Source organism: Zonotrichia albicollis, chromosome 6 (assembly GCF_047830755.1).
Source record: "Zonotrichia albicollis isolate bZonAlb1 chromosome 6, bZonAlb1.hap1, whole genome shotgun sequence".
Lineage (NCBI taxonomy): Eukaryota > Metazoa > Chordata > Aves > Passeriformes > Passerellidae > Zonotrichia > Zonotrichia albicollis.
In genome coordinates this window covers 4800586-4827183 of record NC_133824.1, presented here as the reverse complement: position 1 = coordinate 4827183, position 26598 = coordinate 4800586, and positions in this window count along the sequence as shown.

The following is a 26598-nucleotide window of genomic DNA, read 5'->3' as shown; positions in this document are numbered from 1 at the left end:
TATTTCAGGAAACAAGAATAAAACGCATAATAAACCATGATCTATGCATGAGGACATATCTAAACAGCTAAATATATAAAGAAGAGTTTTTCTATAACCCAAGAAAAACAGCAGCAAAAGAAAAGACCAAAAAAAATTTAAAAAACAGACCAAGAGAAGATAAAAGTTTTCACTAAATTTTTCTCCATATCCTTAACAGGTTCAAAAGTGACATAGAGGTATAAAACTTATATTAAGAGAAATATGGAGAAGAACAAAGAGAAATATGGAGGAAAAAAATAAAACCAGAGAGGAAAAAAAATATTGAGACTTCACATATACTCCTAAAAAAATTTCCATGCAGAGAAAAAAAAAAGTAAACTAAAATTTCAGGAACAGAGCACTTAGAATTTATTATTGCATTTCCCAATACCACAGATATAGGCAAAATCAGAGCATGTAAATGAGTTCATTTAAGTCTCATATTCCTGACACTTTTCCAATGAACATTTCAGACTCATTTTGAAAAACACACCCAAGACAGATTTTCTTCTGGTGTTTGCTGAGTGGCAGTCTTGCCTCTGCATAAGAATGCCGCACTGTTTTCAGATCCATTCCAACATTTTTCCTAGTGTTTCACTTTGAACTGAAGAAAATGAGAATTCTCAAGATGCACCCTTTTAGAAAACTGAGTCACATCAGGTCACAGTGATTTGGCTTCAATGACTACATAAAACATTGCAGTTGGCACAGATGTATCATAAACAGCTTGGTAGTGTTTTTGAACGAAATGTGCATGCCTGGAAGCCTGCTGAAAGATGAACATGGAGATGTAGATTTTCACTTCTCATTTCTGCTTTTCATGCTGGCAAAGCACCTGCATGTTACAGGCAAATGCTAAACTCTGTTTGGATGCAAGAATTTACTCCCTCCCTCATTTATATCCACTTTCATGGCATTCTCATGTAGACTTTCTTCTCTGTTTACTCTCAGCTTAGTGGTGTGACAGCCTCTGGTGTTCCACCTCAACAGTAAATCCCATTTTCAAAGTGCCTTCTCGAGAACCACACTGTAAGATTCATATGTCTGTCTTCACCAGAAAGCATTTTTAAGGATTAGTTGGCAAATCTGGGGTTCAGAAATTTCTGCCAGTACCAGGAATATATCCCAGCTCCTCTATGCAATAATAAGAAGCTTCCAGCTCCCACCTTGTCACAGCTGGGCATGAAGAGGACAGAACTGAAAGTATTGATGTGGCTCTGTGGAAGAAAATCATGCAAAAAGCAAGAGGAATGAGGCACTATTTCCCCCCAGCTTTACCCTATGATAAATTCAGTCACTTGAATGGAGTCACCCTGGAGTAGAATTAATATAATACAGTGATAAATCAGGCCTATTGATGCACTGACAGTGCCCCTGTAGGACCTTCTCAGGCCGCCAGCCTACTGAACATTGCTCACAGCATTGTCTTCCCAAGCACTGTGCCATGCCATTTCCACAGACAAATTGTTTCCTGACACAGCAGAGACAGATCTCCATGCTTCCTGCTTAGCTAATGCATTATAACCACATTGTTTTGCACTGGTTGCCCTCTAATTTGTGTGCAAAAGGATTTCTGAGTCAAACACACAGCCCTCAGCTGTGGCAAATCCATGTGGAGTTTTGACTCCTAAAGCATCCAAAGATCACAGAAGTTACAGATGCAAAATGTACTTCCCTACTTTTATTATTTGATTATTTGAAAAGCCAGGAGAAAAAAGATGGATCAGGATATTGGAGCCAAGAATGCTTTCTAAGGAGGCAGTGATAGCCAAACTCCTGGCCTTGAAGTCCAAGGTAGAAAAGGATGCCCTGAGGAAATATTTATACATCTCTTGGCCCTTTTTGGACTCCTCAGAAATTTTCTGCTTTTTGTTTTCTGACAGCTATTAAACCCAAGAGGCAGTTTTAGACAGTGAAATATTATGTCTGTGTCATAATTGCTTGGTAATTAGCAGCTCTCAGCAGCAGCAGGCCAAATAATAAACGTTTCTTCCAAGTATATCTAGTCATTGTTTTGATGACACCTTTCCAACTCAAGGTTTCTCATTTCTGGCCAATGTCAAAAATGCCACAGGGGTGGGGCAATGTCAAATGAAAATCAGACTCCTCTTTGGAAATCAGATAGGAGTAAAAATACCTTAAGAAAAGAAAGTCCAAAAACCAGGACTGTTCCAGCCTTCTTTCAACAACTCCAAGAGACCTTTGATGGTGGAAACATTCTGGTTTTCTCCTGCAGATCCAAAATGCCAATAGATTATGTGCTGTTCCAGGCAAAGCTACAATGACAAAAATCAAAATTTATGTTCACAGACTTACTTCATGCCTACCCTGAAAAGTTATGTCGATGTTAAGAGGTGAGAAGGAAGGCAACATGAGCAGGAAGATAAAATACAGATCACCATCTCTACAAACTTTTCCACCACTGTAAGCAGAATACAAAAAATCTCTTCTGTTCTTCTTGCCTCACTCCCCCTCTAATTAATACAGAGAGACACTGCTATGGACAGAGTCCATTTGCTATTTTACATGTCTGCTCGAGGGTAAGTAGAGCCAGCACCTACAGTCCCTTGCCTACATTGGCTTAACATCTACAGATCATAACAGAATGCTCAAGGACTACTATAATAGCATATGTTTGCATTTCAGATGCATTTACATTTAATTAAATAAAGTCCACCCTTTTTCTCTAATCACAGAGGGCAACTGTCCTTGTAGGCCTAAATGAAGAAGCCTCCTTCAAAAACGAATGACTGCCACCAAGGAAAAATATGGCTGTTTGTCCACAATCTTCAGGAAACACTCAGGGATGTTGGAGACAGAGAATTATTGGTCAAAAACTTGCAAGTTCCTCTGTCCCAAAAGGTAGAAAAATAGATGTAGGTCTAATACTAAAAGAGTAGTTCCAACACATCTATAGCTGTGATCTTCCAGACATGTGTCCCACCTTTTCTAACAGGAGTCTCTCTTGGGTATGCCCACACTCCAGAAGGCCAACTGCATCTTCAGCTGCACCCAAAGCAGTGTGGCCAGCAGGTCAAGGGAGGTGGTCCTGCTCCTCTACTCTGCCTTCAAGAGACCCTACCTGGAGTTCTGCATCCAGCTCTGGCATCTGCAGCACAAGAAAGACATGGACCTGTTGGAGCAAGTCCAGAGGAGGGCCATGAAAATTATCAGTGTTGGAGCACCTCTCCTGAAAAGAAAGGCTGAGAGAGTTGGGGCTGTTCAGCCTGGGAAAGGGAAGGCTCTGGAAAGACCTCATTGCTGTCTTTCAGTAGTTAAAGGGGGGTAATTAAAAAAGAGGGAGAATGACGTTTTCAATGGCCATATAGTGACAAGGGGGGAACAAGGCATTTCATTTAAAGGGGAGAGATTTAAATTAGATGTTAGAAAAAAAGATCTTTACTCTGAGGGAGGTGAAACGCACAACAGTTTTCCCACAGAAGTTTTGTATGCCCCACAATCCCCTGCTGGATGAGACCCTTTCTATGGCTCTATGATCTTCCTTCCTTCTCTACTCTTTCTACAGAAAGACATTTTGTCTAATTGTGAATTGGCTGACAAATAACCAGGGCTCAGCCCAGATGTCCCTCACTCCTCAGGGCTAGGAAACTCCATCAAGAGGATGGGGAATATACTTCAGAAATGGGGGGAGGTACCTATTGTGTGGCATTTTCAGACTCCAGAGACACTCTCCTAGAGCCCTCACACACTGAACAGGGTGCTTTGAAGGTTCCACCCATCTTGTATACACTTCCATTTGTTTGTAAAACAAAGCAACCTCCACAAACCAATAAAGAGAGAAGGCCTGCAGAAAAAAACCACACAGATTAACTAGATATCCCATGTATTTACTTTAGACTTCACTGCTAGTGATGGTCTCTATGTGAATAAAATAAACTAGCACATTGACAAATTATCCAAGCTTGAAGGAATAACAAGAGTTGAAATTATTGCAATTACACAATGTTCACAGGAATGCCAAGCTGAAATTCTCTGAACTGTAAATGAGACCTGAGGGTCAGGTTCTGGTCCAGGAAACACATGAGAAATCTCAACCAAATAAGTGAAGTAGCACTAACAGTAATCCAGTGCAGGACTGTGTGGGCTGCCTCTTCCCTGGGGAAATTTTCCCACCATTTAGACTCCGAGTCTTTGACTTCAGCATTAAAAGTACTGTCTTCTTGTAAGCTCAGTCATTAAGCCTTTCTTGCTCCCTTACTATTTACTTTCTTGAAGGAGAAGCTGACCCTTAGTCATGAGAACACAGCATTCTGGGCAGCCTGACCTGCACCTTTGAACTCTGTGACTTCTCCACAGAGACAGATGCCTGAAACACCAAGGGATGCCCTTCTTTAAATAACCACAGTCCTTCTGAGATCACTTCAAAGCGATACCCCTCACACATCATTCTGGACCCTTAGGTCCACAATTTAAATTCAGTTCTACTTTAACAGCAGACAGTGTGGGGAGGGGGACAATAAAGTAGGATCTCCCTAAATCAAAGTAACATTATGTTTGCCCATGCTAAGTGAACAACAGATCCCTTTAGACATAATTTCCTATGGTTGCCACAACTTCCAATGCCATAGGGAGGCTTTCTTGGATAGCCTTCAGTCCAAGATAATCAACAGACACTTCACATACTCCTGTGCCTGCCCAGCCTGCTTGCTACACTTTGACCACTGGACTATTTTGACTTTACACACCTTCTGCACATCACCAGCATGACAGAAGCAGAATTGTTTCATCTACTTCCCATTCCTATCTGATACAAACCTGGTGGAAATTATAACTACGTTCATGTGTTATAAGTTGGCAGAGAACTTAGCTTGTGATCCTCCAAAAAGGCTTTTATTACTGAGCTTCACATTAGGTGCTAAATTCTTATTCTTTAACACTTTTTATATAACTTTACTTCATTAGTTAAATCAATGCCAATGATCTCCCATAGATTTGCAGGGGGTTTCACCTACTTATGCATGACCCTGGAAGCCTTTTTAATGGGATGTTGTGGAATATATTTTGGCAGGACACTGAAAACAAGCTTATTTTACTTGCAAGATCACATAATCAGCTCAGCAGTGCTGAAATGTGGCAATGAAATCCTCTCATCGCTTAGAGATGATGATCAGCAATACTACCAATAGATAGGAAAAACTAACCGAGTCCTCCTAGTCAGTGGATCTTACTTGCATTTAAGGCTGACACATACATAGCAATTTGCCTCTGTTCTACAGCAGCTGCAAACTATTAACTATGACAATGAAGTTGATTTTTAAACCAACAAATATGACGGCTATTATGAAAGTTTTACCACTGTCACATGGTGTGCAGTCTTTAAATTCATCCCTTGCTGTGTGGCTGAACTTTTATTGAATTTTTTTTTAAATTAAAAGAAGGTCATGCGAGGACAGAAAACCTCTCTGTCAATCAGACTGTGCAGTGCACAAAACTCTTCCAGAACTCTCATAAAAGCCAAGACCAGCACACTGCACTTAAAGCGCAGTGTTGCAGAGATACCACAACTGCATTTGACAGATAAAAAGATACTCCCCCTCATTCCCTATTGCTTCTTTCCGCCTCCAAAATGCCATCATCTTTGCTGGGTTCCCAGAAAACATAGCACTGAATGATCTATTTGCCAACTGAGAGAGTTTTCAACATAAGAAGCCTTCAAAATTATACCCATGGTCCAAAGCACACACCTTTGCTCTAATGCACTGGTAGAAACAAATCAAATGAAAACAGCTTGCAATCCAAGACTTACACAGAGAAGAAAAAGAAGCATTTTAGCTTCCTTTGACAGCATGTGATGCACTGAGGGAATGCTTACAGTCAGATATCATAAAAAATGTCTCTCATCACGTACAAATAAATTGTGGTCAAATAAATTTGTAAAAATCAAGATGTAAGCTTTAGATAATTTTCTATTTTTCCCCATATATGCCCAGTGAAACAGGACAAAAATTTTTGATTTCTAGAAGCACTTATAACTATTCAGCTGAAGAAGTGATTCCTCCTGGTTTCTATTTCCATTCATCTTCTTTCTCACCTCATCATATGAGCTACCCTTCTCCTTCAAAAGAACTGTGCAGAAACCCACAGGCAGAGCAGGGGGTGAGCCTCGCTATTTTACATAACAAAATCATATGCATCAAAACACACACACACACACACAGACACACACACACAACTTCCCAAATGTCTGAGGTTAGTTATCCTTCATGTCCTGACAAGTTACACCCACCTTTCCCAGAGGAACTAACTCACTCCATAACAAATCCCAGATTTTTGTTAAAACAGCAAATAAATTAGGACCACCTACCACCCAATCCTGCAAGCACTTACTGGTAGACATCCCTGCATGCCTACTGCCATGCACAACCTCAGAGTTTCAGCTGGCCTGTCCGTGACACAAAGTGCCGTATCTCCGGCAAATGTTTCCAGAGTTATGCTCCATTGCTAGGTCAAAGTCAGCTCAATTCTCTAACCCCTGTTCACAGTCAGCCTCCAGCACTGGCTTATGTTGGAATAATTCATAAGAATGAAACACAAGTCTGGATTTCAGGATAAGGCCCCCAGTCAACATGTGAGAGCATTTATGACTCTGTGAGACTTACACTAAAAAATAACTTAAAAACAGACAGCATTTTCCTATGAGTGTCCAGTTTTCCCATGTTCCAGTTTGCTCTTTCAAGAAGACTGGTAGGCTGAGATATTGGTCACTATGTGAAAATGACAACATTCAATTAAAACAATAGCAATTTTCAAGAGACACTTTTTTTCAATAGATGTATGACATTCCTAGACATTCTATTAATTAGCAGGCCCCAGGCAACACATTTTGAAAAACAGAACAATCTGGCCTTTGATTTTTATCCAGGCCTTACCCAAGATCACACAGAGGTAGCCAGACTGCTGATAGATCCCCCACACAGAGCACACACCCCCAGCAAACAGCTGTGCTAAGAACTGCATGTAAATCACTTTGAAGAATTTTCAATCTGCAGAGAAAGAAAGAATTATTTATTCATAAATGAAAAACTGCTGGTGTTGGACTGGGCAATCAGAATTTGTTAAGTCTACTCTACTAACAAGTTCCAAATTTGTTTCTGAGTCCTTTTTTCCAGTTACCTGCTTTAACTTCACTTTACAAGCCATTCAGAATGAAAAACATATCCTAGATATTGTCTATATTTCAGGACCAGGAATTCAAACAAGCCTATTACTTTCCAAGTATGGAGGTTATTAATATCCTGATGAGCATCTGAAATTAGCAGCATCTCATGTTCTACACCTACATGATGGTTATCTAGGAAACTGGCATCCTTGTTGCACCTTTTCTGGGTGGCTGTAGCTATAATCCATCAGTACACTGGATGAAAAACACCATCTCAACAGATGTTGTAAGATGCCAGCTGAAACACTCCAGCTTTTGATACTCCCACCTGCATTAATAATTTGTGGTTGCATTGGATAAAGATCTGTGAGTTCCTTCACTTTTAGGAATTTATTAAGGTAATCAAAACTTTGGAATCTTTCTTACTGGTTGTATTATTCATTTCATCTGTAGACAATAATGGCTCTCTTACATTAAGGATAATTAGGGCCTTAGATGGGTTTTCCACATTTTCAGTGATGTAGCTGTAATTAAAACAAAATCCAAAGGGAAAAGGGGAGGAGTATTTGATCTTGAAAGAAGTCAGACTGTCTGGAGGATATGTATTTTGAAGGTTTTATTGGTAGCCCCCAGAGAAAGGCAGCTATAACCTAAGCTTGAAGGCTAGCAAGGGCTATGTGGGTTTGTGTGGGAGGGGGTTAAGTCTAATTTGTAAATGGTGAGTTATTAGCCCTGACATTTGAGAATAGACACTGCATTGTGTTGATGATGAGAGCAACCCTAGTCTTCTTGTTAATGGCAGTGATTCATTCTTTCCCACTCAACTATTGTTCCCATTTACCTGGCAAAGAGAATTACTTGTTATGTGTTTCCAGTTGCTGATTTCTGCAAAGACTGCTCAGATGAGCAAAAGCACAGGAGAAGAAATGCACAAAACAGGCAGAGTTCTGGGAACAGCACTAGTGGATTTCTGAAAGGCTCTGTAGCCTTTCCCCCCTCCTCTACTCCCCTTTGCACCTGAAAAAACCCTAGCTCTTTTCCGCCTTACCCAGTTTTCAGACTCCCTTTCAATTCAGCATCATTCCCTTAAATTCATGCTTTCAAAACTATGTAAAATATCTGAAGATTTGTAAAATATTTGGAAGCTTTAAATTACTTTAAACCTATGTGTAGTCATACATTTGGTAACACAGAGCAACCAGCCTTGGATTTTCCACTACAGCTTTACCCAGCTGCACAAAAGCAGCTATGCCAACAACTGCCTCCTATACCACATGAAACCACCCAGAAATCCCACAAGGGGTCTCAGCCAATTATCCTCACAGAAGGCCATATACTGAGTTTTTTTTAAGTTGTCTAAAAGCCATGGAATATCAGGACAACAACCAGGAGTAAGTAAATCAAGGCTGAAGCCTCCAGAGAGAGCTGTCTCTCCAACAGTGTGTTTTGTAACATGCCTGGCTACCGCACTCAGATTCTCTGTTTGTCACTTGGCGAATTGCAAACCCAACACTTCTGAGGCTGCCTCCCCTCCTCCCCAGCAGACCGTGACACTGGTAGATGGGCCTGATCCCTTGCTAAAGTGGAAGAGCTGCATTGACGTCAGTGATGAGACTTCTCTTTCTTGCAACTACCAATCTGGCCCTCCTACTTCTACAAATGACCCCGAGGGGACGATATGAAACACAAAGCTTGGAAAAGTACAGAACTATGACTTGGGAACGGCCCATGGCACAGATTAGGGAACAGTAGCCATAAAGAGTTTGAATCCAGATGTGAAATTCCCCAACGCCAGGACTATTCAATCCCTGTCTCATATGTGAGGCAAACAAGCAAAATTAACTATTGGGTCAACCTTGCCTGTAAGACACAGCTGACTGTGAGCAACTCCACAAGAAGATCTTTGGGAGCTCTTTACTTTCAGGACATGCAAACAGCTCCATGCCTGTGAAAAGGCTGAAGCATGTTCCACCCTTGGTGCAGCCAGCCAGGACCACTGCAGCAGGCAGGGCAGGGCAGCTGACACACTGGGGTTTGCTGTGTGCACATACTTCTTGTGCCCAGGGAGCACAGAAACCACAGCTGCAGCTCTGCCAGTGGGGTGGAAGGTGTCACGTCCAGAGGCAGCAGTGGGCACTCAGCTGACCTCAAGCAAACAAAGCCTAAGTGGAATGTGGTATCCTCAATTCCGGCTTGGGTTTCAAGTGACTAATTGAAGAGATGCATGAAATTCATATTGAGTCCCCAGGCTACTACATGCATAGAGCTACAGCTCTCTCTAAGCTGCCTCAGCCAGCCATAAAGGTAGCTGGGCTTTGGCCATGCAGAATTCCCACAGATTTCAATGGGAATTTCAGTGTTCCAGTCTGGACTCCAAGAATGCGGTGCTGGACCCAGAGCTCTGATGGCTGGAGCCGCATTCAATATCAGTGTCTGGCAACACCCATTTGTAAAACAGTGACTCATTCACAGGCAGAACTTTAGAGGGACAGACAGGATGACTTTAATCATTTCCATTTCTTTAACAAAGCTCAGTAAAACCAGATGAGCATCCTGGATGATAATAGTTGGTATTAACCTAATGATCGCAGTGATCCACTGGCACAGTCAGGAATACTTTTATATCCTACAGAATGCATTGTTTTCATTTGCTTCCAGAACACAGCAACTAATGGACTCCTGAGGCTAAGGACAAAATAATTTTTAAACACTCATGAATTTATTTAGGAACAGGGCTTTTTTTCTGAAAGTCAGAGGCATGGAAATAAATTACAGAAATTAATTTGAAAGAGAACATCTTCAAAAGTACCTAAGTGACTCAGGAGCCTGAGACATCAGATAAATCAGCTGCCATTAGCACTTTCCATTCATTGTAAACAAGGGAACGAGTGTTTTGTAAAATGGACTGTATAGGGAGGGACATTTAATTCAGGCAGCTGAAGGTCCTCATTTGTGCACAGTCCTTTCCATGGACCAGTTGAGTTTAGATTCAAATATACAGTTTTAAGTCTTTCCCTCTAACACTATCATACATCAATCCTTAGACCCAAGAGAAAGCATCTGAAAGCAAATTCCTGAAGTTGGAATTTGGCACTGGATTTTTACTCACAATTTCTTTTAAAAGAATGCCCTGTCTTTAGGGCTCCATATTTCCAGATCACATCTGGCTAACCCTTTTAACATATTAAGGATAAAATTCCATGGCAGATTTGCAAAAAGATGCAATTCTATATGCAAATGCTCCAAGATACCCTGGTAGAAGCTACCTCTGATCCTAAAGTCTGGTAACTGCAACCCTCTAGTTCTGATCCCAAACTAATATACTCTGCTTCCCAGCAGAACTTACCAGCTCAGGCTCAGCCACATACTGATGATGGCTACACAGATTCCCATTCCCAGGCAGCTTTCATCCACTCAGCTTGGAGCATGGACAGAGTGAGTCCATATGTGCCTGCCAAACCCTGAACAGACATACCTTCAGTGATTCAAGAAGTTAGGAGTAGAAATGCAGGATGATCTTGAGCAATATTCTCACAGTTCAGTAAAGGCTGGCTTTTCTCACTAATTTGGAAAGCCTGCCAGAGCATGGTAGTTTCCTTTGCTCCTGAATTGATATGATTATTCTTTTTTTGAGTATTAAAACTCTTCTTGGTTGACACTTTTCCTACTTCACAGTAAGTCTTGCTTCCCTAAGAGGACAGAGCAATCTCCTGCTCAAAAGCATGTGTTCCTTCAGGATTCGCCTCCTCAAGAAAACATAAAATCAGCTCTACCAAACTCGTTTCATTAGTTTAATTTCCCATATTCTGTAGGGTGACAGGTTCCTAAGGAATACCAGCACCTCACAAAGTATTACCAAATGGACAAGATAGACATATTTAAATTCAGCACTGCAGTCTGAAAACCCTCTGGTTAAGATTATGGCAATTAAGTAACACATGAGATTTCCTACAACAGCATCCATCTTTGAAATGAGATAAACATCAGATGCTTCAATAGAACTAAACTTTCTACATTGCACATATATCGTAGTGCTTTATCTTTCTATAGTAAAATGCATAAATTGAAGAAAATAACTGGATTGCTTCTGAATGTTGTCCACTTTCGGCTACAGTCCCGGCCTATTGTGCAGCTCCATCATATCTGTTCCAGCCCTTTCTAGATCTCAGGCTACTTTTGCCTCACCATTTTTATGGCAAAACACATAACAGTAAGTTTGTCTGCCACCTTTATCCACTGCATATCTAGGTTAATGCAATAAATCAAGTGGAAACTACGTGCTTGGAGATCTGCAGCACTTCTGATCTCAGATAGCATCAGGAGTTAAATGTAAGACAGAGAATTCATACAAGCCATTTCTCCCTACCCTTCCAAACATTTCCTGCTTTCTTCTCAGTTTTCTCCTCCACCATCATAACAGAAATTCATCACAGTTACATTCTATGACCAAAACCAGAAAACCTATTTAACCTTTCAACCACAATTAATCTAATTTTGGTTTTTGATGACCCCAGTATGATTCATTTTTCAAGTAATCTTATTAATCATTGTTTTTTTAGTAGATTTGTCCAGACTCATTCTTCTCCATACAAGTATCTGTAGTTCATTTATTATTTATATTTTTAAATCATAGGGATAATTTCTCCAGGCTTATACAACACTTCTAGTTGGGCAACACCAGCCTGTCAACACCTTCTTTTCCTTTTTGCAGAAATTCTTCCATCATGACTGCAGCATCCATACATATTCCAACTTTTGCATAACCTTGTCCACTGTCTCTAGTATTCACTTAAATTTGAGTTTGTCCTTTTCAATTTGCTTTAAAGGGAGTCTGTAGCAGTCCAGCCAATTCAGCAAAATCTTTCTTTTGGACTAGCAATGGTGTTAAGACACTGGGATTTTCATGCTTTGCTTAATGTATTTTCTCCTGCATCTCTTGATTTCAGTTACTTCCTGCTAATACTTTCCTTTCAGCCTGGGTAGCAAGGTAGTGGCAGATCTTACTGCAGCAGCATAAAAATATATTTAGGCAGTCTCGTGACAATAAACTAACAGGTTTGAAAATTAAGGTGTGTGAATTCTTTGAATACTTTTTATACCTACAAGTTCTTCATATTCTCTGACAAAGCAGTCTAGGAAACCTAATCTGAAAACATGCAAGAGCTATAATGACAAAACCTCCCAAACTTAATATCCTACAAATATGAGTTTACAGGTTGAAAAAAAATAATACCGCCTTCTTCTTCTACTGTCCTATTTAGCTCTTTGTTTTTTTCTTGCCTCAGTTAATACTAAAAGACGTGTGGAGATGAAAGCATGAGGTCTGTGACACTCTGAGGTATGGTCCAGGTGCAATACACACCAATCTCCTGCATGTAAGCATGTCTTCCTCTATTGCACAGGCTGAGAAACCATCTAGATTATGTTCAGCAACAAAGGAACTTTCTTTTTACTCAGCCCCTGGATTAATAACAACGTCACTTAGCATTTGTGATCACGGTTCGCTGTTTGCAGTGCCTTGTTTATGTGCAGCACTATAAGGTGGGTAGCACACACTGCCTCTCACTTATTTTCATAAGCTGAAACTAATTAATGTTTTGCATGCCAGGGATAAGAGGACAGCTGGAAACCATCAAGGGGAAATGCAAGCAGTACATGAGCTGTTTCTTCAGTCAGCTGTTTCACTGCCCAAGGCACACACAGGCAAGTCACAGCCTCATCTCTCAGGTCCAGTCCTGCTTTGCTCTGTCACTCAGCAGTCAATACAAGTATCCCAAATTTTCAGTGGTATAACAGAGAACAGGCTTGGGCCCAAATATCCTATTGGTACATCAAACATTCTTGTTCTATCAGAACTTGATACTTAAAGCCTTCTGGTGACATGGACAATCAGGATAAATTAGCAATTAATGCTGCATAATTGCCTTAGTCTATGCTCAGAAATCTCTTCCAACTCACAAATAAAAGTTCACACACTCAAGCCACAAGTCTCAGACTACATACTCCATCAATAGACATATCTTTTCATATCTCCTGGAGGCCAAACACAGGGTTTGTCCTAACCATGAGGAATAGAAGCAGAGAGCTGAGGTTGACTGCAAATACCATCTTACTGGTCTTCATTACTCAGGCCTGGGAACAGTTATCGAGAATGCTTCTGCTGATCTCAGTTTCTGGTTAGTTCTCCCTCACTTAACCCTGAACCTTTCACATACACATGAAGACAAACACCCAAAGTTCTACATGCTAAGACTTAAACAAACACATTTTGTGCCAGGTGGCATAGGCCAATAACCTGCAAAGGTCCACACCCACACAGAATTACACAATGGACCACACGTAATTTGGAGTATGCCATTTGCCTATCACTAAAAATTATCAAGCACCAGTCATTTCCAGAAACTGTTTGATGGTCTCAACAGATCAGTTACACTGCATTTATTTTTGCTCTAAGCAATACCTCCTATGCCTGTCATTCATACCAATTTGGGAGTTCACCCAGATACATCACTAACCCTTTCCCAGGTCCTCAAGCTCAACAGCATTTAATTCACCAAGTGGAATTTCTCTGGCTCTTCTCTGCAATCCTAATTTCAACTTTTATCCTGATGGGCTGCCGAGACAGTCTGCTCCACAGGGATCCCAAATGCTACAGCCCACTGCAGCCCAACACTACATGACAGCAAATATTTTGAAAGCAAGAAAAGACTCCATAAAACATCACTGGAGCTCTAAAACTCCAAAATGTGAATTCATACGTCAGCTGTAACACATTTAAGCCTTGACACTGGGCCAATGCACAGACCTCCCCAAAGGCTGAGCATGAGGTACCTTGCTGGTGGCTTGGGTCTCAGCTTTAATCCACTGGATGGCAAGAGGGTTGAGTCCAGCAGGGCCAGCACTCTGGGCAAGATCAACACAAGAAATTTTCTCCCTGCACGGTAAACAATACACCCTTTAACTGATAGCCTTAGTGATTCCTTCAGAACAAATACAAAGAATAGAAGTGAATTTCCAGGAAGTAGCTCCTGATCTCATCCCGAATAATAACTTGCAAGGTATTTTGTAGATTTTCAGCTGACATCAGAAAGGCCCAGCTAACAATCCAATTAATCTCAAAACAATAACAGCCCTTAATCTATCATATATCAGCAAATTCCTGTTTCTCTCTTTTCTAGCAAAAATAACAACACTGTAGTTGCCAGTGCATTAATAAGATCCTATTTCTGCTCCAGAGACTGAATCAAACCTTTGTTCTTCACAGCAAAGGATTAAGAAGGTTGCTATTTTGGTAATGAGATGTGGAGAGGTACTTACTTTGCAGCTGAGATCCAGGCTGGATGCCTGAGAAAGGAATAAACTGTGTTACCTCAGATGAACTTTATTTGTATAACCAGTATATCAAACTCTGCTAGTGTGATGCATATCATTAGCAATAAAGAGAGACTATTCATGAATAATTACAACTTGATAGAGTGCTTAAGCTCATTTACAAAATATGCCTTATGTTGTAGATAAAGTCATGAATGTAGATTTTAGGATAAGAACATACACACACATAAGAAATTAGAAAAAGTAAAACTACTTACTTTCTAGGTAGCCTATTGGTCAGTTTTTTGGGTTTTTTTCACAAACAAGTCTAATTTTTTTCCAGATATCTCACTTCTTTTAGCAAGCACATCATGGAGAAACACTGTCATAAAATGACACATGAAGGAAAAAAAAGTGTCAGAAAAAACAGCACATGGACAGGGACGAATAGGAGAATACTGAAAAGAAGATCAAATCATATGACACAAATCCAAGTGCTGAGGTCTCAACTCAGTGCCCAAAATGATTGAGAAAACTGTTTATGAGGCTGGAAAAGGAAGCAGTGACCTGTGAAAATGAAACCAACTTCATGAAAACATTAGTCATATAAAAAATATGTTGTTTATAGTTATCATAACAACATTTTCATTAAACAAACATGTTTGGTATATAAAGTTGTTGCAAGTAAAACATTTCCAAAGGACTAGGGTAGGTAAGGTAGTGTGGTTAGGACCTGGCATCACTTCATAATTACATAGGGATCAACTTCTTGCACTTAGAAATGGAAATGTTTGGGGCTTACATCAGAGGAGGTCTGAATTTCTAAATGAAAAGTATTTTTGTAACAAGATCTAGGAGCATCTTCAGATATAGCAAATACAAACAGAAATCAAGGCAAACAGAGTCTCAGCATTTCACTTGCATCCTGCCCATTGACTGTTGACATAAGGAAGTACTTTGAAAACATGACAAACAATTAAACTATTTACTAACTCTCATTTCCAGTCTATCAGGCCAGTGTATGTCAAACACATATATCAAAGAGCCACCATGATGCAATACAACCCCAGAAAGCACCAGAATGTCAGAAAGAAATTGCTCCATCAGTCGTTGCTGATATCCTCTGGGAATGATGATTTGCATCTGATGAAACTTTATCTCTCCTCCTCTAATGAATAGTAAGAATAGAATACCAAAAATCCACAGAATTTCAGATATGTCTAACAGGTGCCAGATTTCCTAGGGAAACAAATCTCATGCAGGCAAGCTTTGTCTGCATGAGTGGTCCCATGCATATTACCCTTTCAATAATCTTTTGGACATGATCACCAATTCCAACTACATCTGATAAAAGCAGACAGCTCAGAAACAATTAAGTTCTTAAAAACAGTCAGGAAAATCAATGGATGGGTGAACAGAATGGTGTTAATAAGATTTTTAACCCTAGTAAATTAAAGGTTTAGTATGAATATAACCTATTAGGCTTCAGAGAATCTACTAGAATTGAGCTGTTGGGAATTTCCCAGACACTGCCTTGTTAGAAAACCAGAGAATCCAGTGCCATAGGATATGGGATTTTATTCATTTCAAGCTCAGAGCAACTGTTTTTCAAAATCAGCATCAGTACCAAAGAAATTGTGTTCACAAGTTTACATCTACAGGTAACAGTTTAATCAAATAGGGAAGGAATTGGACTCAGTGCAGATGTGACAGAGGAATATTATTTGGCCTGTAATATGCAGGCAGTCAGAATGTACAAATAAACAGTCCTCACTTTTTGAGTCTACAGAACATGTTGATTTCCTTTTAAATTCTCCAGCAGGTTAACTAAACAAAATATTTATTTACAGCATAAAAGAGGATGAAGATCTTCAAAGACTGACATCTGAGTATCAGTGTGAAGTCCTGACAGGAGCATCTAACCGTTAAAGTTTTCCACTTTTACTCTGCCCAGAAACACCAGTATTGAGCAGAATTGCAGATTATAAAATAACTCCATCTTTGAATACTTTAAGAATTTTTAGTATGGCTTCAGCTTCATATCATACTGGAAATGCTTTGTAATTCAAGTGTTAACTTTCAATAAAAAGTGTTAAGGGCCAGGACACTGAAGGTTGATCCACAACAACTCTGCAACTCTGATAAGTCTCAAAGACAGCTATTCTTACAGAAAAGGAAAAGGATCCCATTGATGCAAGACTAGACATTCAGATTTAATATGCAGATTTTGCACAGACATCCCTAGCATTTAGACATTCAGCCAACTAATGAAAATTCTTTTGACTCCTCCCTAGGAGGAAGAAGAGGCATTGTGGTTGAACAAGATGATTGAACATGAAATTCTGGAAGTGGCAGTTTCATTAGGGGAGAAAAAGCATATTTGAAAATTAAATTTGGCTGCCATATGGTGTGGGGAACTCAAATGGAAAAAAGTGTCTTCCATGCTTCAGCTGAGTTCTCTGATAGCTGCCTGTGCCTGCCCCATGCAGCCTGTGGAGTTGAATGGACACCCCAGGAGGAGGCAGATACACAGCTGGCTGACAGCTTTAACAGCTGGCTTCCATTTCTGATGTACAGTCTGAGTTCTGAGTGGATGAATGGATACACAGATGCAGGGGTACACATACACACATTTTTACAATGATCGTCATAAAATCACCTAAAATGCTCTCTCACTCTGTGCATAATATGTCTGCAGACTTAGTAATTTCTATGACAATAGCCTTCTTTGTTCATATTTTGTATTACCTCAGATTTCAAGACTTCACAGAAGCGTAAAAAATAAACCCTCTGCATTTGAATGAAATGGTTTGGTGATCAGCAGTCTCTCTGCAGCAGAGTTAGCAGACAATTCCTCAAATTCTCTCATATCTCTCTTAACCAAATATATAAGACAATGCCAAAGTCAAAATTAAAAATTACGCTTGGTGCATCATTCTAGGCAGCAGAGAGAGGCTGAGGATTCCAGACATCAGTTACAGATTATACCAATTTAAGAGCAGAGAAAATCGAAGTTATATGCAAGTTATATTTATACGTATAAATAGAATAGCCATGGCCTTTCTCTGGCTTAGTGACCTTTCACAGAAGCTGCAAAGGCAATGCATCAGTGCATCAGGGACACAGAGGGAGAGGGACAGACCTGACACTGGTACCCTGTGCTTGCAGAAGTGTGGAAACGCTGGCAGGAGGCAGCCGAGGTCCACCTTCACTTGAATCAACAGGTGTTGGAGTGCCCAGACTTGCTGAAAATGAAGCCATGGTTGTCTCCACTTGGGCAACCACACTTAGAAGCACTTTTTGAAAGCGTAGCCTGCAGGGAAATGAGGGTTAGCGTGAAGCTGTCCTTGCTCCCAGGCCTCACACAGAGGCAGCTCTTTGACTGTAGGTCTCCTTTTTCCCTCACATACTCCAGTCCTTTGCAGTGAGGTGGGGCCAGAGGGAGGCATTTTCAGCCTTCAGAGGACCTTTATACTGTATTAATAATATGGGTTCTTTAATGTTTCCTTTCTCAAAAGTAGTAATATAAACTAACTGAGTGTGCTCTTAGGAGAGCTTTTGGCAAGGGCATGGGACAATCCTGTGCCAAACCTCATCTTTGGCATGAAGAAATAAACAGACTGTGGTTCTGCATAAAGACAAAACTTTTGGAAAGCCTTTAGAATATTTCTTATAATGAAACAGTGGGGGGGTAGTTTTCTTGAAATTCTGAATACTCTCCAGAATACAAATCCAACCTTTAAATGTTTTGGTCTCTTCAATTATGAACTCAGTTTCTTCACTAAAAAATTGAAACAATTAGATTATGAATGATGGGTATGATCTGATTTTGAACAATCCTCATTTAGGCTATTTCCATACCATTTCATCTGTCTATAGTAAATAGAAATATTGTGTCAGATAAGAATTAAATTATTCTCATCACTCTACATTACAGAAAGGGAAACTGAGATTGAAAGATCATGCGCTCTGTCTGTCTAAAGCCACAAATGATCCACTGCCCAGAATAGCAGTGCCAGATTATTTTGCTCCAGACTCTGGCTGCTGAACCCTATGCTTCTAGATGGATGATGTTCCCATTCACAGTACCTCAACGGGAATATTTAAAAAAAAAAAAAAAAAGGGAAAAGAAAGGCCTGATCTTGGATTTTATTTCTGCTTGCTCCCAATAGTGTTCCATAATAAAATGAATGGAAATGCAGATTGTATAGGGGATCCAGAAGAAAAGCAACCATAACATTTCAGAAATATCTTACTAAAAGATTCCTGACAATGAGACTTCTCATTACATCACACACAATTTCTGTGCTATAGAATAGATCAACCTTCCATATTTAGCAAATGAGGTTTATCACACATAGATCTGAAACACACTTAGATGAAGATTGAGCATCCAAAAGGTTACTTTGATTTGCCAATACATACACAATCCTTTTGGACTACCCAACATATCATGAGTGTTATTAAAAGAAACTAAATACTTTAAGAACAAGTTTAAGAACATTTTAATAGTGTTTCTTTTTGATTTGGGGTGGAAAGGGATGCTGTTCTCTTCCTTTTGAGGATTATTTTTTCTAAGTACATTTCTAAATCCTACTTAGTTCTGTTTAACTCCAGCCTAGTAAACCCTTTGTGTGTTTCTTTCACCCTCAAGCCTCTTTAAGCACTTTTGGATCTCTTGTTCCAACACGGGTTTTGCTGTATTTTTCCTTTTTGTTCTTTCAGAAATCAAGTCTCTGCCTACAATTTGAAGAACTTCTCCCATACACATCCAAGTCTACTGCTGTAGGCAACAGAAAAGTTTCAGAATTAATAACTTATGAAAAATGAATGATGCAATTCACAACTCATAAAGCTTTAAAATTCTCTGCTTACTCCAGCAGATATGTCTGCAGTGCATTCATTCATGCCAGATCATCAGCTTTTCTCTGAAATAATGGCAATAACAAAAAAATTCTTTAACATGGATGCCAAAGTTCTGATGTCACCGTGGGACTGCTCAAGCTGGAGCCAGGACCCTGCTCGAGGTCAGTCCAGACCTTGACACCAGTCTACCACTTCCAGAAAATGGACATACCTCAACTCCACAGCCCTCCATTACACATACATAGTTGACATTTTCCAAACATATCACTGCAAGAAGCCGTAGTTAAGCCCAAAGCTTTAAGAATTTCACTAAAAAAAATGTACCAGTATCTGGTTATGCAAAGGTCTTTGGTTAAAGAATACATAAACTCCAAATACCGCTGAGGCTTGCGGGTTGAATTTTTGGGGGTTTTGAGTTTAGGAATTTAAGTTGCATCTTACTGTGAGAAAAGAGAAAGCAAAAACAACTGGGAAATGGTACTAGTCCACTAAAAACTCAGATTCATAAGCTGTGATGCCACAATAATAAAGAAAAGGTTCATGTAGGACAGAAAGACAGGCTGTGACCTCATTTCCACTAATTATCACAAAGCTGTTTGCTGCATTTTTATGAATGGTTTCCTATCTTCACACTTAGTACACTTTGTTGCAGTGTGGCTCCCCTCCATTACTTAGACCCCTGTTTGATAGGTGACCAGTCCAAGCTCTTATGTATGTCCTAGTGCTTCCCATCAGAATTTAGCACTTTTTAGGCAAGAAGGTGAGAAGTTTTCCTTAAAAATTTCCTCCTTATTTTCACCATAACTCACTGTAGTGTCTGTAGACATAGTGTTAGCATATAGAATAGGCCAGTATGGGAGCATTTAAGAAGCATATGGCAATATTTTGGGCTGTAAGTGATTTAGAGGCTCTACTGGAGAGGTATTTCCTGTTAAGTAGCACAATAAAAAAGTGGTTATTTAAAAGAGATTAACAAAGCAACAGGATGGAAGTGGCTCACCTGCTGGGAGGTGTAACATGAGGGTGGCATGAAATCAAGAGCACAAGACAGCTGTGTAGTACCTTAAGAAGCAGGACACTGAGGATCAAGTAGGATTTATACAATAAAACCAGAGAAGAAGTTCCATGGAGAAGAATTTTTCCTGCATGAGTGAGAAAGCTCAAGGCAATATTTTCAACTGAGTAAGCACTAGCTGATGGAGGGGTACTGGAATATGATACAAGGCCTGATCCAATTCATTGATAAAGGCTTTACTGACCAAAATGGCTATCGGGTGATAAAGAGCCCAAACCCTCCAGTGAATGCAGATCCTCACAGTCAGGTACACCCTATCAACTGAAGCACTGCTAGTGTTCAACCAAAATGCAAATGTGCAAATATTGCTTTCACAAGCACTTTTTAGGCAAAGCTTCAAGGCCTATCATGCACAGGCACTGGAATACACAGGCAAGCACAGACTTCCACTGGGTAAACATCTTTAAGGCCATGTGCATGCACAGTAGCTCTGAGGAGTACAGCTTGTGTTCACTCCACTGACCTCATTCTCATCCATCTACGTTTAATGCAGTCCACCACAGCAACTGAGTTCTTTACTTGCTGAATACACAATGTGCATAAATTTTGGCTTTTTCTAAATTGCCACAGAAGGTAAATTCACAATTTTTTTTCAGGATAAAAGCGTGGGTTTTATGCAAACTTATTTTCTTAGCAGACAATTGAAAACACATTTTAAATATATTTGTCTACTATTTAACAAAGAAAATATGAGCAGATGTTTTTTGGATGAGCTACATTGTTTATTATTTTCCTAAGATGTCCAAAACATGATACTTATTTAACCCCTAGAATAGTGACACAGAAATGACATGATGTGCATCATACATCAAATAATGGTCACTCCTGCTGTTCTTTAGACATTTGGGGCTTAATTTGCAATCATTTGCATTTATAGAGCAAAGCTATACAATAGAAATGGGAACACATCTCCTAAGTTGATACAGAATTGATTTTCAAAGGGTGACATGCACCAAAAATCCTCTTGCGTGATTAGTATAAACATGTAAACAAAAGAATGAGGAACAGCGTTGTCTGCTAATGGATTTTCAGTTATGAATTTCCATTGTTACAACATGTGATTAATTTACATGTTCAAATTAAGTCTCTATTTTTGCATATTTAATTACGAGGTATTTAAGAGCATGGTTGGGTGTGTTTGATTATAAGCAACATCTAGGAAAAAGCTTGCAATTTGCAATTTGCTTGTCCTCATTTAAAATGTTCTCATTACATCATGGAATGAACAAGTTAAAAAAAGGAATGTCTCTGTTCCCAGCTAGCAATGCACATAAGTCAAGAGCTTTCCTCCTAATATTTCCCATAAGGATCAAAGGTATCTTTTTGACAAGGGAGTGACAGAGGGAATCTCTGAAAACAACAGTGTGTCCTTGGAGAGTCCAGTAATGCACATACTCTGGATGCTATCCTTCAATCTCACTTCAGAGTTCCCCTAGCTCCAAAAAACTCAGACAACCCTAAATTTTAGTGGGATTTCCATTTCATGCCTCTGTGTCATCCATGAACAGCTCCAGGGACTAATGGTACAATTTTCCTAGTAAAACACAAGGGTCCAACTGCAAAAGAGGGCTTAGGGCTGTCAAATAAATGGTCTTTCAGTTCAGCTGCCAAGCCAAACATTTGCAAAAGAATGTTGTTCAAACTGAACCAAATTCACAATTTTTCCAGGTTTCCACACCAAAACCACTACCATCCCCACCCAGCCCACTGTACTTCGTTTGACATGAAAGGTTCCATGTGTCTCAAGAGGAAGCATTTTTGGAAAATGCAAACATTTGGAAAATGCAAACATAAAAGACAAGGAAATACAATACAAGATTTACAAAATTGTTGCAAAGGGATTGTTGTCCCTGAGTTTTTATATACAGTTCACTCTTTGTTATACTAAGAATGCTTCCTATTGTATTGAAGCCACAGATTCCAAAGTGAGTACCATTAACATAAGGCTGAAGAATCATTCTTACTCTATTGCTTTTTCACTCCCAACCATCACTGAAGTAATTTGCATCAAGTAGCTTATTAGACCAGTTCCATTTTGGAATTATACAATTATAATTGCTGAGAAACTCCTATGGGGAGTTATGAACACAAATTCAAATTCCTCTCTTGATTGGACAGAGAATGGGTTTGAGCTATGATCTGATTTTGGTTGTGTGACTCATTACGGAAGGATTGTGAGGCAGGTTCTCACCCCTTGTATTGAAAATGGTTCACTTTGCATGCAGCACTTAAGTGGCCACCACCAAAGTGAACATCTTTCACAAAGCCAACTGACAAGCACAAGCCCCTGGCAGAAAGGGCATCAGACCTGCAGAGAGCTCCTCTGAAGCAAAAATGTGTAAAGAGGAGCAAATGAGAACACATTGCAGCAGACCTCACTGCTGCTAATTGCTAATGTCCTGTCCTAAGAGACAGGACAGCAGGATCTAAATCTCCAGAGCAGAAGGCAGAATTAAACCATGTCATCCATCCTTGCAGATGAACAGCTTAACCACCAAGAGAGGAGATAGAAGGTTTACCTCCTTCTCACCTCTGCCAGTATTCTCAGATGAAATTTTCTGGTAGATAAGAATCAAATTATCCTAAATAATTCACTCTATGCCAGAAGGGACCTTTTTTGACACTAAATTTTTTTCCTAGAAGGTATATTTCCTTATTTTCCTAGAACATATACACACACTTTTGAGAAAGAATAGTCCTTCAACCAGGAATATCCTGACTCTAGTAAAGCGAAAAGCCTGGTAAATATAATACGAAACCATTCTAGATAAGGCTTGTTATATATTATAAATAATTTTGATCACACATATACTCATGGTAGTAAAATATTTGGAAATGCTTGTATAAACGAAGCATCAAGGCACCGCATCTCAGATCAACTGCCTGATTTACAGAAAAGTTCCAGAGAAAATCCAGCCTTTGCACCATTCCTACTCATTTCTACAATCTATGCTCTTTTCTGCATCTTGGCACTATTTCCACAAGGCATTGGTTGGACAAGCAGCCGAACGTAGTATCAAATACCTGAATTCATGAAGGCTTGTAAAGAAATGGCCCTTCTGTTTGGTAAGTTCTGTACATCTATAGAGATGCCATCATCACAGAACCACAGAATGCTGAAGGATTGGAATGGGCCTTGGACACCATCTAGCCCCAATCTGCCCTGCCATGTGCCAGGACATCTCCCACCAGATCAATTTGCTCAGAGCTCCCCTGCAGACCCTCTCAGACACTGGGAGGTTACTGAGATGCCCACATCGCCTTCTCTTCTCCAGGCTGAACAGCCCCAAATTCTAAGGGAAAATGCTCAAGTCCCCTCAACAACTTCAAGGTCCCCTCTGGATTTGCTCCAACAGTTCCATGTCCTCCTTGTATTGGGGACACCAGAACTGTATGCAGTGTTCCAGGTGGGGTCTCAAAGAGCAGAGGGGAACAATCACTTCCTTCAGCCTGCTGGCCACACTCCTTCTGATTCAGTCCAGGATTCTTGGCAGTGATAGCAGTAGAAAAATATTTTTTAAACACATTTATCAGAAGCAATGATTTATAATATGACAGAGAATCAATATTGAACATTTTCACCTCTAACTAGTCACTCACACTTGCTGAATAATGGCATGAATCAAAGCAGATCCTGTCCCAGAAGACAGATCCTAAGAAAAGATGCTGTAACTATATACCTGAGCTTGTTGAAATTTAATTCCAAGTATGCTTTTTCCAGGAAGAGACAGTTAAAACCTGTTAAAAGCTAACACCAACCACCATATATTTTGGCAACATTTACTTTGAATGTACCAAATAACTAGGAGGTGATGCCTTTCTTTCAGCATCAGAGGTTGAAAATAAGACAAATAGAAATTTTATGAAGTAGAAAAGTTTACTTCACAAAATGCCTTTTAAGAAATGTTGAGCAGGATTAAACCAAGAAATGACACTTTTACTCAAGTAGTGGAGATGAGAAGAAAATATATTTAAAAGGGGAAAAAAAAGAGAAATGAAAGTAGTGCTATTTTTTTGCTTGACATTATTAACACACGGAAACAGCTTTCGAAATTGCAAGGAATTAAAATTATTTTGTAAATGTTACTGAATACACTTCAATTTCCTTTGTTCTCTTTTTCATGGAGGCTCAACTTCTAATCTCCAGCAGTTATCATTATAGCTGAATCCTGCATGTATTGCTCAGGGGCAAAAAGCTATTTGCAGAAGGTTCTTAGGTTTATTACAAAACAGTAGCTATGTGGAAAAAACGTCATGTCTTTGAAAGAAGACATGCAGATAACACTTATGACTGAATAAACTTCATAATACTTCTCTAAGCAATTGTTTTTGCTGTCTGCCATGTTTTTGTGACTTTCTGTGTGCTTTTCACTCCACTTTAGGCATTCAAAGTGTACTGGTTAGCTTCTTGGCTAATGATGAATTTTAGCTTCTAAAGGTTGCACACACAGCTGATGTTCTCACCAGTGCTTTGCTTTACCTGCCACAGGAACCCAGCTATGGCTGAGGGCATAGTTGGAGACCACAGAACTCCAGCCACTGCCCAGGAGCCACAAACATCTTCAGTCATGGAGCTGCATTCAGAACACACTGCTTACAGACAGACAAGACGTTCAGAAACCAGCAACAGCAAGCTGAAATACCACACTGGCACAGCCAGAATATTTCTTCTTCTGTGCTACCTTGTTCAGCAACATCTGAAGAAACTGCCTCTCACTGAACTGTGGCACACTGACCTCCCCAAAAACCCAAACAGATGAGAATGCCTTAAAACACAGCTGGATTGCTCACAGGCAGAGTAATACATTCAGAAAGCATTGCAATACCTCTAGCTTACATAGCTTTACTGTGGGAGGGCTTTAGTTGGAGCTTTTAAATATTAGCTAAGGAAAAGAGCTGTTTGTATCATTGCAGCACAATTCTTTATTCATTCCATTTGGATTTCTAATTGTTGCTTTGCTCTTGCTCCGTTAGGGGATCACCAGAAATTTGCAGTATTCTGGACATTTTCAAACATTTCACATATTTTTGTGTTACAACTGCTGTGGATCACATGACATGCAGCTGTGTTAACATATTTAGGGTTTGGATACTTATAAACTCCTGCACTCTGGAGTATTATTTTTCTACTTGTTTACATTTGAGAATTACTGGATTTTGTTGGGTTTTCTAACCACAAGGTTAGAATTTATGGAGAAAAATTAAGCAATAAATAGGTACAGTGTCTTACGTTCGTTTTTCATGTCCTGCCTGCCAGCAGAAGGATTAGAGAGATAAAGCTGGTTTTCTTCTGTGAAACTGCAGCTAGTCCAGTCATAAGCTCACAAACACCCCTTTTCCATTTCAGCTATACTTTGACCACACAAGTATGGTTTACAGATCATAGAAGTTACAGAAACACACAGCAAAGAGCTCCCAACAGCCTGAATTATGTATCAGCAGGAAGAGCTTCCAAGGGACCTCTCCATCCCTGCAGTGCTGAAAAACTTCCAGGGAAAATCTTCCTGGATGCTGACAATCTCATCTAACTCAGGGAAAACTGTACTCTCAGCCAGCTGCTTCATTGTGGGAAAGTACCAGTTCACAGAAAAATTATTCATAAACACAAAACTTTACCCCTAAAACACAGAGCTTTTACCTGCTCAAATTCTGTTAACAAAATAAGTCCAAGACCAGCCTCATCACTTAGTTTCATAGAGAGAAAAACAGACCCCACAATTCTTTCTAAAGGTGCATGACTACACTATAAAGTAAATGTTCATTATCTTATTTGTCGGTTTTCGGCTGTTTGAAGGGCCTGGAAAGGCCCGGAGTGGCCTTGGGGCAGCCCGCGTATCGAAGGACGAGAAGAGGCTTCAGTTCTTCTTTCGGTTTTTATGTTTATTAATTGTTTATCTAAAAGATTTTCTTTCAGCCCGACAGAGGTCTGCTCAGCAGTCAGCCATGAGCACACTGTGCTGTCCTCCGGACAGTCACCTATCTTTATACCCATTGTTACGTGTACAATATTTATCATTTTTCCCCAGTACCATTTATTCTTATTGCCTGGTGCACTTTTAGTAATGGCCAATCCAAAAGTGCCACCATCACCATAGAAGATGGAGGAGAAGAAGAAGAAGAAGAAGGACAGGACACGCCCCAATTCCTCCATCTTACTTCTCTAAACCCCCCTGTACATAAATCCTAAACCCTGTGTCTCACCCTC